This window comes from Oryzias latipes, chromosome 2 (genome assembly GCF_053564925.1).
Source record: "Oryzias latipes strain Hd-rR chromosome 2, Olatipes_Hd-rR_3.1".
In the NCBI taxonomy this organism is placed as follows: Eukaryota; Metazoa; Chordata; class Actinopteri; order Beloniformes; family Adrianichthyidae; genus Oryzias; species Oryzias latipes.
Genome location: NC_136238.1, coordinates 4,214,882 through 4,227,148, shown reverse-complemented (window position 1 = coordinate 4,227,148; position 12,267 = coordinate 4,214,882). Strand labels below are relative to the sequence as shown.

At 41.4% G+C, this 12,267-nt stretch overlaps 1 protein-coding gene across 7 annotated transcripts in view; it reads right to left on the bottom strand.

Annotated features, from left to right (window-relative positions):
• Positions 1-12,267, bottom strand: part of LOC144983678 (NACHT, LRR and PYD domains-containing protein 12-like) — a 128,325-nt gene that overhangs the window by 18,005 nt on the left and 98,053 nt on the right. The window lies entirely within an intron of this gene.

Below are 12,267 nucleotides of genomic sequence, written 5' to 3'. Positions count from 1 at the left end.
TGCGATCGTTTTTTGTTTACCACGGCCACATTCCTTTATCGATTTTGTCGTATGTGACATCGTTTTGTTCAGTGTGGGTCAGGGAATCGCATATTTCAGTTTCAGGCTATTCCGATAAAATATGTGCGAGCTAGCTAAAATGGCGACGGTTGCGAATTCGCCACGCGCACGCGTTTCAAATTCTACAACTTCTAATTCCAACATTTTGTCCACAGTAGCTTGCCATTGATGCCCGAGAAGTTTCAAAAAGATCGATAAAAATCCCTAGGACGAGTTTTCGTTTGTATCCGTTACTAAAGGTGCTTTTTTATGAAAATTCAAGATGGCCGCCCCTTCCCAAGGTCAAAGGTCAACGAAACTTCATTGGTAGTTGTAGAATCATGGTCTTGGCATGTGTGTGCAATTTCGTGAAAATCGCTTAAACAAAAGGGTCGTTTTCCCATTTTGTCAAAAAACACAAAAATCGCCATTTCTCTGTGTTCGCCACAAAATGGCCGCCAAGCCGTAGGTCGTGTGGCCATCCCATAATGATTTCATAACTTCTCTGGGATATATCCAACACGCGTGTTTTGGTTTCGTAACTGTATTTCAAAATATTTTTTTTTGGCCCCATAAGCGATTTTCGGCCCATTCATTTTTTTTACGGGAACGCTCGCCGTGATGTCATCGTTGTGGGGGAGGTGACGTTCTCTTTGCCGAAAATTCATTTTTAATTTATCCCAGGTGTGTGCCAATTTTGGTGAGTTTTCGGGTATGTGGCGGGGGTCAAATTTGAGCTCAAAGGCGCGATAAGAAAGCGGAATAATAATTAAAGCCGCAAGCGGCGTTGTATGGCCCGCAGACGCAACCCGCCTTCCACGCCCAACTCTACGCAACACCGCTGCCCTCTCCGCCCTCACCGCCCACAAATTAAAAGCTAGTCAAGGCTGGATTTGCTAATAATGCTAACTATGCTAACTATGCTAATGTGACTAAAAGTCCTAGCATAGCGATTAGCATAATCAACTCTCTCAGAAAAACACATTACCTAAAATGCTAATTATGCTAACTATGCTAGCTATGCTAATGTGGCTAAAAGTGCTAGCATAGCGATCAGCATCATCAACTGACTCAGAAAAACACATTACCTAAATGCTAATTATGCTAACTTTGCTAGTAATGCTAACATAGCTAAAATTGCTAGCATAGCGATCTGCATCATCAACTGACTCAGAAAAACACATTACCTAAAATGCTAATTATGCTAACTATGCTAGTAATGCTAACATAGCTAAAATTGCAAGCATAGCGATCTGCATCATCAACTGACTCAGAAAAACACATTCCTCCATTGGTGAGAGCTATATGCCATAAGTTGATAAAAAAACCCACTTTTTCCAAAATGGCGGCTTTTTTGTTGATCTTATCTCCATAGCAACCATTTTATGTTTTGTTCCCCTTGAGAAGACGAACAGATTGACGTCAGTTTCGGACAAATCGGTAAAAGTAAACTTTTTGTCGTCCTTAGCAACAGTGGTTTTATGCTAACCACGCCCACATTCCTTATATGTCCAGAACCAGTGTTTTTCAATGTATTCAGTTTCAGGCATGAATGCATGCATTCAATTTTCACTGTATTGTATTGAAATGCATGGGAGTTATAACAGTGCGCCACTTTGCTAGCTTGCCACGCGCACGCCGTTCAAAATCTACAACTTCTAATTCCAACATTTTTTCCACAGTAGCTTGCCATTGATGCCCAAAAAGTTTCGAGACGATCGCTGAAAATTCCAACGACAAGTTTACGTTTGAATCTGGTGGTAAAGGTGTTTTTTATAGAAAATTCAAGATGGCCGCCTTTTCCCGAGGTCAGAGGTCAACGAAACTCCAGACGTGATTGTAGACTTACGCTAGGGACATGCGCGTCAAATTTCGTGAAAATCGCTCGAAAAAAAGTTCATTTTTCCATATTGTGTAAAAACGCGAAAAACTCAAAATGGCAGATTTTGTCACAAAATGGCCGCCAAACCGTAGGTCGTGTCGCCATCACGTAATGATTTCAAAACTTTCTTTGGATATACCCGACAAAGTTATCTGGGTTTCGTTAGCCGATTCTTAAAAATAAAATCCCCAAAAAATTTTTTTTGACGAGTCAGCACTTTTTTTTGCGATCGTTTTTTGTTTACCACGGCCGCATTCCTGTATGGATTTTGTCGTATGTGACATCATTTTGTTCAGTGTGGGCCAGGGTATCGCATATTTCAGTTTCAGGCTATTCCGATAAAATATGTGCGAGCTAGCTAAAATGGCGACGGTTGCGAATTCGCCACCCGCACGGGTTTCAAATTCTACAACTTCTAATTCCAACATTTTGTCCACAGTAGCTTGCCATTGATGCCCGAGAAGTTTCAAAAAGATCGATAAAAATCCCTAGGACGAGTTTTTGTTTGTATCTGTTACTAAAGGTGCTTTTTTTTGAAAATCCAAGATGGCCGCCCCTTGCCAAGGTCAAAGGTCAACAAAACTTCTTTGGTTATTGTAGAATCATGGTCTCGGCATATGTGTGCAATTTCGTGAAAATCGCTTGAACAAAAGTGTCGTTTTCCCATAATGTCAAAAAACACGAAAATCGCCATTTCTCTGAGTTCGCCACAAAATGGCCGCCAAGACGTAAGTCGTGTGGCCATCCCATAATGATTTTATAACTTCTTTGGGATATCTCCAACACGCGTGTTTTGGTTTCGTAACTGTATTTCAAAATATTTTTTTTTGGCCCCATAAGCGATTTTCGGCCCATTCATTTTTTTTACGGGAACGCTCGCCGTGATGTCATTGTCGTGGGGGGGGGTGACGTTCTCTTTGCCGAAAATTCATTTTCAATTTATCCCAGGTGTGTGCCAATTTTGGTGAGTTTTCGGGTATGTGGCGGGGGTCAAATTTGCGATCTACGGATCCGTTAGAAACGGGAAGAATAATAATAATTAAAGCCGCAAGCGGCGTTGTATGGCCCGCAGACGCAACCCGCCTTCCACGCCCAACTCTAAGCACCACCGCCTCCCTCACCGCCCTCACTGCCCAGTTTTGATAAAGGCTAGTCAAAACGGCATTTGCTAATTATGCTAACTATGCTAGCTATGCTAATGTGGCTAAAAGTGCTAGCATAGCGATCAGCATCATCAACTGACTCAGAAAAACACATCACCTAAAATGCTAATTATGCTTACTATGCTAGTTATGCTAACATAGCTAAAAGTGCTAGCATAGTGATCAGCATCATCAACTGACTCAGAAAAACACATTCCTCCATTGGTGAGAGCTATATGTCATAAGTTAGTAAAAAACCCACTTTTTCCAAAATGGCGGCTTTTTTGTTAATTTTATCTCCATAGCAACCATTTTATGTTTTGGTCCCCTCTAGAGGACGAACAGATTGACGTTAGATTCGGACAAATCGGTAAAAGTAAACTTTTTGTTGTCCTAAGCAACAGCGGTTTTATGCTAACCACGCCCACATACCTTATATGTCCATATCCAGTGTTTTTCAATGTATTCTGTTTCAGGCATTAATGCATGCATTCAATTTTCACTGTATTGTATTGAAAGGCATGGGAGTTATAACAGTGCGCCACTTTGCTAGCTTGCCACGCGCACGCCGTTCAAAATCTACAACTTCTAATTCCAACATTTTTTCCATAGTAGCTTGCTTTTGATGCCCAAAAAATTTTGAGACGATTGATGAAAATTCCAACGACAAGTTTACGTTTGAATCCGGTGGTAAAGGTGTTTTTTATAGAAAATTCAAGATGGCCGCCTTTTCCCGAGGTCAAAGGTCGACGAAACTCCAGAGGTGAATGTAAACTTACGCTAGGGACATGCGAGTCAAATTTCGTCAAAATCGCTCGAAAAAAAGTTCATTTTTCCATATTGTGTAAAAACGCGAAAAACTCAAAATGGCAGATTTTGGCACAAAATGGCCGCCAAACCGTAGGTCGTGTCGCCATCACGTAATGATTTCAAAACTTTCTTTGGATATACCCGACAAAGTTATCTGGGTTTCGTTAGCCGATTCTTAAAAATAAAATCCAAAAAAAAAATTTTTTGCCGAGTCAGCACTTTTTTTTGCGATCGTTTTTTGCTTACCACGGCCACATTCCTTTATCGATTTTGTCGTATGTGACATCGTTTTGTTCAGTGTGGGCAAGGGTATCGCATATTTCAGTTTCAGGCTATTCCGATAAAATATGTGTGAGCTAGCTAAAATGGCGACGGTTGCGAATTCGCCACGCGCACGCGTTTCAAATTCTACAACTTCTAATTCCAACATTTTGTCCACAGTAGCTTGCCATTGATGCCTGAGAAGTTTCAAAAAGATCGATAAAAATCCCTAGGACGAGTTTTCGTTTGTATCCGTTACTAAAGGTGCATTTTTATGAAAATTCAAGATGACCGCCCCTTCCCAAGGTCAAAGGTCAACGAAACTTCTTTGGCAGCTGTAGAATCGTGTTAGTGGCACGTGTATGCAATTTCGTGAAAATCGCTTAAACAAAAGTGTCATTTTCCCATATTGTCAAAAAACACAAAAATCGCCATTTCTCTGAGTTCGCCACAAAATGGCCGCCAAGCCGTAGGTCGTGTGGCCATCCCATAATGATTTCATAACTTCTTTGGGATATCTCCAACACGCGTGTTTTGGTTTTGTAACTGTATTTCGAAATATTTTTTTTTGGCCCCATAAGCGATTTTAGGCCCATTCATTTTTTTTACGGGAACGCTCGCCGTGATGTCATCATCGTGGGGGGGGTGATGTTCTCTTTGCCGAAAATTCATTTTCAATTTTTCCTAGGTGTGTGCCAATTTTGGTGAGTTTTCGGGTATGTGGCGGGGGTCAAATTTGCGATCTACGGATCCGTTAGAAACGGGAAGAATAATAATTAAAGCCGCAAGCGGCGTTGTATGGCCCGCAGACGCAACCCGCCTCCACGCCCAACTCTACGCACCACCGCTGACCTCACCGCCCTCACAGCCCGCAAATTAAAAGCTAGTCAAGGCTGGATTTGCTAATTATGCTAACAATGCTAACTATGCTAATGTGGCTTAAAGTGCTAGCATTGCGATCAGCATCATCAACTGACTCAGAAAAACACATTATCTAAAATGCTAATTATGCTAACTATGCTAGCTACGCTAATGTGGCTTAAAGTGCTAGCATTGCGATCAGCATCATCAACTGACTCAGAAAAATACATTACCTAAAATGCTAATTATGCTAACTATGCTAGCTATGCTAATGTGGCTAAAAGTGCTAGCATAGCGATCAGCATCATCAACTGACTCAGAAAAACACATTACCTAAAATGCTAATTATCCTAACTATGCTAGTTATACTAACATAGCTAAAAGTGCTAGCATAGCGATTAGCGTCATCAACTGACTCAGAAAAACACATTCCTCCATTGGTGAGAGCTATATGTCATAAGTTGATAAAAAAAAAACCACTTTTTCCAAAATGGCGGCTTTTCTGTTGATTTTATCTCCATGGCAACCATTTTATGTTTTGTTCCCCTCGGGAGGACAAACAGATTGACGTCAGTTTCGGACAAATCGGTAAAAGTAAACTTTTTGTCGTCCTTAGCAACAGTGGTTTTATGCTAACCACGCCCACATTCCTTATATGTCCATGTCCAGTCTTTTTCAATGTATTCTGTTTCAGGCATGAATGCATGCATTCAATTTTCACTGTATTGTATTGAAATGCATGGGAGTTATAACAGTGCGCCACTTTGCTAGCTTGCCACGCACACGCCGCTCAAAATCTACAACTTCTAATTCCAACATTTTTTCCACAGTAGCTTGCCATTGATGCCCAAAAAGTTTCGAGACAATCGATGAAAATTCCAACGACAAGTTTACGTTTGAATCTGGTGGTAAAGGTGTTTTTTATAGAAAATTCAAGATGGCCGCCTTTTCCCGAGGTCAAAGGTCGACGAAACTCCAGAGGTGATTGTAGACTTAGGCTAGGGACATGCGAGTCAAATTTCGTGAAAATCGCTCGAAAAAAAGTTCATTTTTCCATATTGTGTAAAAACGCGAAAAACGCAAAATGGCAGATTTTGGCACAAAATGGCCGCCAAACCGTAGGTCGTGTCGCCATCACGTAATGATTTCAAAACTTTCTTTGGATATACCCGACAAAGTTATCTGGGTTTCGTTAGCTGATTCTTTAAAAAAAAATCCCCAAAAAATTTTTTTTGCCGAGTCAGCACTTTTTTTTGCGATCGTTTTTTGTTTACCACGGCCACATTCCTTTATCGATTTTGTCGTATATGATATCGTTTTGTTCAGAGTGGGTCAGGGAATCGCATATTTCAGTTTCAGGCTATTCCGATAAAATATGTGCGAGCTAGCTAAAATGGCGACGGTTGCGAATTCGCCACGCGCACGCGTTTCAAATTCTACAACTTCTAATTCCAACATTTTGTCCACAGTAGCTTGCCATTGATGCCCGAGAAGTTTCAAAAAGATTGATAAAAATCCCTAGGACGAGTTTTCGTTTGTATCTGTTACTAAAGGTGCTTTTTTTGGAAAATCCAAGATGGCCACCCCTTGCCAAGGTCAAAGGTCAACGAAACTTCTTTGGCAGTTGTAGAATCGTGTTTTTGGCATGTGTATGCAATTTCGTGAAAATCGCTTGAACAAAAGTGTTGTTTTCCCATATTGTGAAAAAACACGAAATTCGCCATTTCTCTGAGTTCGCCACAAAATGGCCGCCAAGCTGTAGGTCGTGTGGCCATCCCATAATGATTTCAAAACTTCTTTGGGATATCTCCAACACATGTGTTTTGGTTTCGTAACTGTATTTCAAAAAAAATTTTTTTGGCCCCATAAGCGATTTTCGGCCCATTCATTTTTTTTACGGGAACGCTCGCTGTGATGTCATCGACTTCGGGGGGGTGACGTTCTCTTTGCCGAAAATTCATTTTCAATTTATCCCAGATGTGTGCCAATTTTGGTGAGTTTTCGGGTATGTGGCGGGGGTCAAAATTAAGCTCAAAGACGCCGTTAGTGTGCAAGAAGAATAATAATAATAATAATGAAACGAAGCAGAAACAATATAGAAGTTTTTGCAGTCAGGTGGCCTATGTATTTCAATGCGGCTTGTCTTTTACTATAGGCTGGGCATGTCTGTTTGGCTTTAAACCCGGCTTTTGAGGGCTTTTTGGGGCTTTTTTGTGTTTTTGTCGTCATTTTTGCGACTACAATTTTAACGTTTGTGCGATGGTGTTGTGCGTGTGTGTGTGTATTTTTTTTGCGTTACACAATTGTTGTGTCGTTTTGTGCTTTGGGCGACTTTTGACCCCATTTTTTTGCGTTTTGACGCGTTTTTTTGACGTTTTGGACTTTTTGAGTGTTCGACCCTCGTACCAGTTACAATATGGTCCTTGCAGTCTATGACTGCTGCGGGCCATAATAATAATGAAACAAAGCAGAAACAATATAGAAGTTTTTGCAGTCAGGTGGCCTATGTATTTCAATGCGGCCTGTCTTTTACTATAGGCTGGGCATGTCTTTTTGGCTTTAAACCCTTCTTTTGAGGGCTTTTTTGGGCTTTTTCGTGTTTTTGTCGTCGTTTTTGCGACTACAATTTTTACGTTTTGCGTTGGTGTTGTGCGTGTGTGTGTGTATTTTTGTTGCGTTACACAATTGTCGTCTCGTTTTGTGCTTTGGACGACTTTTGACCCCATTTTTTGGCGTTTTGACGCGTTTTTTTGACGTTTTGGACTTTTTGAGTGTTCGACCCTCGTACCAGTTACAATATGGTCCTTGCAGTCTATGACTGCTGCGGGCCATAATAATGAAACGAAGCAGAAACAATATAGAAGTTTTTGCAGTCAGGTGGCCTATGTATTTCAATGCGGCCTGTCTTTTACTATAGGCTGGGCATGTCTTTTTGGCTTTAAACCCGTCTTTTGAGGGCTTTTTGGGGCTTTTTTGTGTTTTTGTCGTCATTTTTGCGACTACAATTTTGTCGTTTGCGCGGGGGTGTTGTGCGTGTGTGTGTTTATTTTTGTTCCGTTACACAATTGTCGTGCCGTTGTGTGCTTTGGGCGACTTTTGACCCCATTTTTTGGCGTTTTGACGCGTTTTTTCGACGTTTTGGACTTTTTGAGTGTTCGACCCTCGTACCAGTTACAATATGGTCCTTGCAGTCTATGACTGCTGCGGGCCATAATTAGATTAAATAATTAAATAAATATCCTGTCTGGAACATTCTCATGTATAAAGTAAAATGTTTGTTAAAAAAAACAGTGTTGTTGCATAATGAGGAAATAAAACACTTTATGTTCTTAATTTGTTATTTATTTATTTATTTTTCGTCCTCAAAAAGTATCGATAAGAGTACCGTTAAAATACCGGATCGATAAGCAGTATCGATAAGAGTAGTAGTACCGTTAAAATCTTAACGATACCCATCCCTACCCTTTAAATAATATGTACATGCATAATATATATAATGATGTTGAAACGGGTTGTGGCTCCGGGTGCTTTTTTTTTCATTAGGGGCGGTCCCTAGGGGCTCTTTGAGTAAAAAAGGTTGCCAACCCCTGTTCTAGACCATAGCAGAAAACTATGGATTCATTAACATTACAGCATTTTTGACGTCCATATGTGACACATCAGAACGCCGTTCTGGACGTGTGGTTTGTACGTGATAAAACGCCACTTTTTACATCTGTCTTAGGGAAACACAAGACAGATGTAAATTATGTTCTACTTTTAAAATGTGCTCAAAAAGTATTTTTTACACCACTTTTCCTGGTGATTTGTGACGCCTTTTGCTTGCCATAGACTGACAGAGACACGCGCGGGGGGGGGGTTAAACCCAGACTTTCTGTCTGTTCTGACAAATGTCAACAAGTTTAAAATGAATACTAAGACTGATCACCACTCCAAAAAAGAATGACTGTCTAATTGTGGGAAATGTCTATAACTATATTATAATATAACTGTAATGATCAAACTACGGAAAAACGTGTAATTTTCATGCAATCAAAGCACCATGACAGATTGAACTGACATTCAGTTCCTCTGTCTTGTAATGGAACAAAAGATAAATCAGACTAAATATTCTTATTTTTTCATGTTGATGGTTGTGAAGTTTTTAAAATATTGATGGTATTTTGTTCTGAAGTATCCAATCCTATTGCTGTAGGTCTGACAGACACAAATGCAGTACTTTGGGTTTCAAACATAGTTGCAGTACTATTTCTACTTTGACCTATTTTCCTTGTGCAATATTGTTATGAAAGTACTTTTTAGAGTTAATGCAAAAATACCTTTCAAACATTTTTGAGCTGCTGTTTGTGAATGACAGTAAATGTCAGATCTATTGGAAATGTTTCTGTATTTCTCTGTATCAGAGTTCACATTTTTGTTGGTGACGGCACAGTTGTTCTGGAGAAAATGTCAAACTGACACTTCATGTCACAAACGTTGCTGACCCCTGGTTTAAACCTTTCTCTGGCCAGGTAGCCCCGCCCCCAGCCTCATCCAGAAACTACCTGCAGAGGTTCTGATCCAGGCTGGGTTCTGAAGAAGAACCAGAACCAGGTCTGTGGGAAAGACCTGTCAGTCTGCTGCAGGTTGACCTCTTCATATCTCTGCATGAGGAGCTGCTGCTCTGTGGCTCAGAAATCTGCTGCAACTGTTTGTCCATTGAAATCTGCACTTCAGGGATGGATTCCTGTTTTCTTTGAAGAACAAAGAACTTAGTCCAGTTCTACACAGATGAGGTTGATTCTGGTGAGGCACCGACTCCTCTGGAGTCAGATTTACAATGAAAGAACTGAATATTTCAGCATCCATCCAACAGCAGCTAACAGCTTCTAAAATACACACCAGATCATATTTCTGTCATGGACATGGATAGAACACTCTTCTTGGGGATAAATTATTCATATTTACTGTAAACAAATTAAAGTACAGATGTGTTCAGCTCACATTTGACCCTCAGTAACTATTTATGGTATTTTTCCAACTTCAAATTGTGGAGCTTTAATCAGTTATCAAATGTTTTCTGTGAAAATGATCCTAAAATAAAATAAATGATTTATTTACATTTTTATCCACTTACTCCCATGTTATTTCTAAAAAACAAACATTAAAGACATGTTTGTCCTGACTTTATGAGTCCATGTGTGGATCCTTCTCCACTAAAATCTCTATGATCTGGTGGAAAGTTTTCCTTATTTTCCTTTATTTTATCTGAGTTTCTCCTCTATGCAGACAGACGTTCTTATTCTGTTTCTATGGCAGCAGTGTAGCTACAAAGCAGCTGTCAGCTCACGTCTGCCCCCTGTCTGCAGGCCTACAGCAGTGTTTAGTCTCTGTTAACATTGAGTCCTGCAGTCAGACATGAGGCTCAGCAGCTCCAGAGCCTCACCAGGAGATTCAGCTCCGTCTGTGATCAACACTCTAATTCAGAGATTTGAACCTCACAAACTGTGGAAAACTGGACTGAAAATGGAGATTTAACACAGATCAGTGGAAAGAAGATTTACTTCATTTACCTTTTTCTATTTCATCACCATTATGACAGGTGAGGCTCTGCCTCACTAACCTCACCTGACCACACGTCACTGAGTTCTACACAGACGTGTGCCATGCCCCCCCCGCTCTATCCCCCCACTTTATTCATGTCCTCCACTTTTGTTTTAACCGCGTCAGATTCACGTCCACCAATCAAAGTGGCTGCTGGACGTTCGTCCAAAAGTGTGTTTCTAAATTTTGACGCTCATGCCTCGTGTGGGAGGAGCTACCGTCAATAGATTTCCTCATCCTCCTCATGAAAGACATGGAAGATGCTGAGAGATCCGGTGTATTTCTACTACAAAGAGCTCCACAAAAGCGTCAGAGTGAAACATGAACCATTTGATGAACATGGAGCTGATATTCTGGTGATGGTAAATGTTTGTAAATCAGTAAAAATGAGTCATTTCCAGCAGCACATCTGATCATCTCTCACGGCACACTGGTTGAAAAAGACTGTAGAGAATCAACATTTGAATGAAAGCTGACCTGAGAGTCTCCAGTTTACAGTCTGGACTCTCCAGTCCGGCTGACAGTAGCTCCACTCCTGAATCCTGCAGGTTGTTGTTACTCAGGTCCAGAAGTCTGAGTCTGGAGGACTGAGAGCTGAGAACTGAGGACAGAGCTGCACAGCTTCTCTCTGACAGATTACAGCCTCTCATGCTGCAGAAAACAAAGACAGACAGCAGTTATTGAATCTTTCATGTTTCCATCAGATTCATTTGTTCACTGAAGGTGATTTTCATGAGAGTTCTTACAGAGCTTTGTTGGAGGCTTTGACCACTGGCAGCAGCCTCAGAAGAGCCTCCTCTGAACCAGAGTATTTCTGCAGGTCAAACTCTTCCAGATCTTCTTCAGATGACAGTAAGAAGAAGACCAGAGCAGACCACTGAGCAGGAGACAGTTTACGTATGGAGAGACGTCGTGCCATGCAATGACGATTCAGTTTATCTGTGGAGAGACGTCCTGACCTCAGGACCTGTTGGATCTCCTCCAATAGAGATCCATCATTCAGTTCATTCAGACAGTGGAACAGGTTGATGCTTCTCTCTGCAGACAGATCCTCACTGATCTTCTTCTTGATGAACTGGACTGTTTCCTGATTGGTCTGTGAGCTACTTCCTGTCTGAGTCAGCAGACCTCGTAGGAGACTCTGGTCTGCAGTGAAAGACCCAGGAGGAAGCGGAGGAACAAGTCCAGGTGTCCGTTTGGACTCTGTAAGGCCTTCTCCACAGCACTCTGGTACAGCTGGACTGGACTGCTCTGTTCAGGCTGAGAGATCTGTGATTGTTCTTCCTCCATGAGGTTGAGTTTGGAGGTGATGAAGGTCAGGTGGACATGAAGAGCAGCCAGAAACTCCTGAACACTCAGATGGATGAAGCAGAAGACCTTGTCCTGGTACAGGCCTCTCTCCTCTCTAAAGACCTGTGTGAACACTCCTGAGTACACTGAGGCTGCTCTGATATCGATGCCACACTCAGTCAGGTCGGATTCATAGAAGATCAGGTTTCCTTTCTGCAGCTGCTCAAAAGCCAGTTTTCCCAGAGACTCCATCATCTTCCTGCTCTCTGGACTCCAGTGAAGATCTGTCTCAGCTCCTCCATCATACTTGACCTTCTGGACTTTGGCCTGAACCACCAGGAAGTGGATGTACATCTCAGTCAGGCTCTTGGGCAGCTCTCCTCTTCCTCTGCTCTTCAG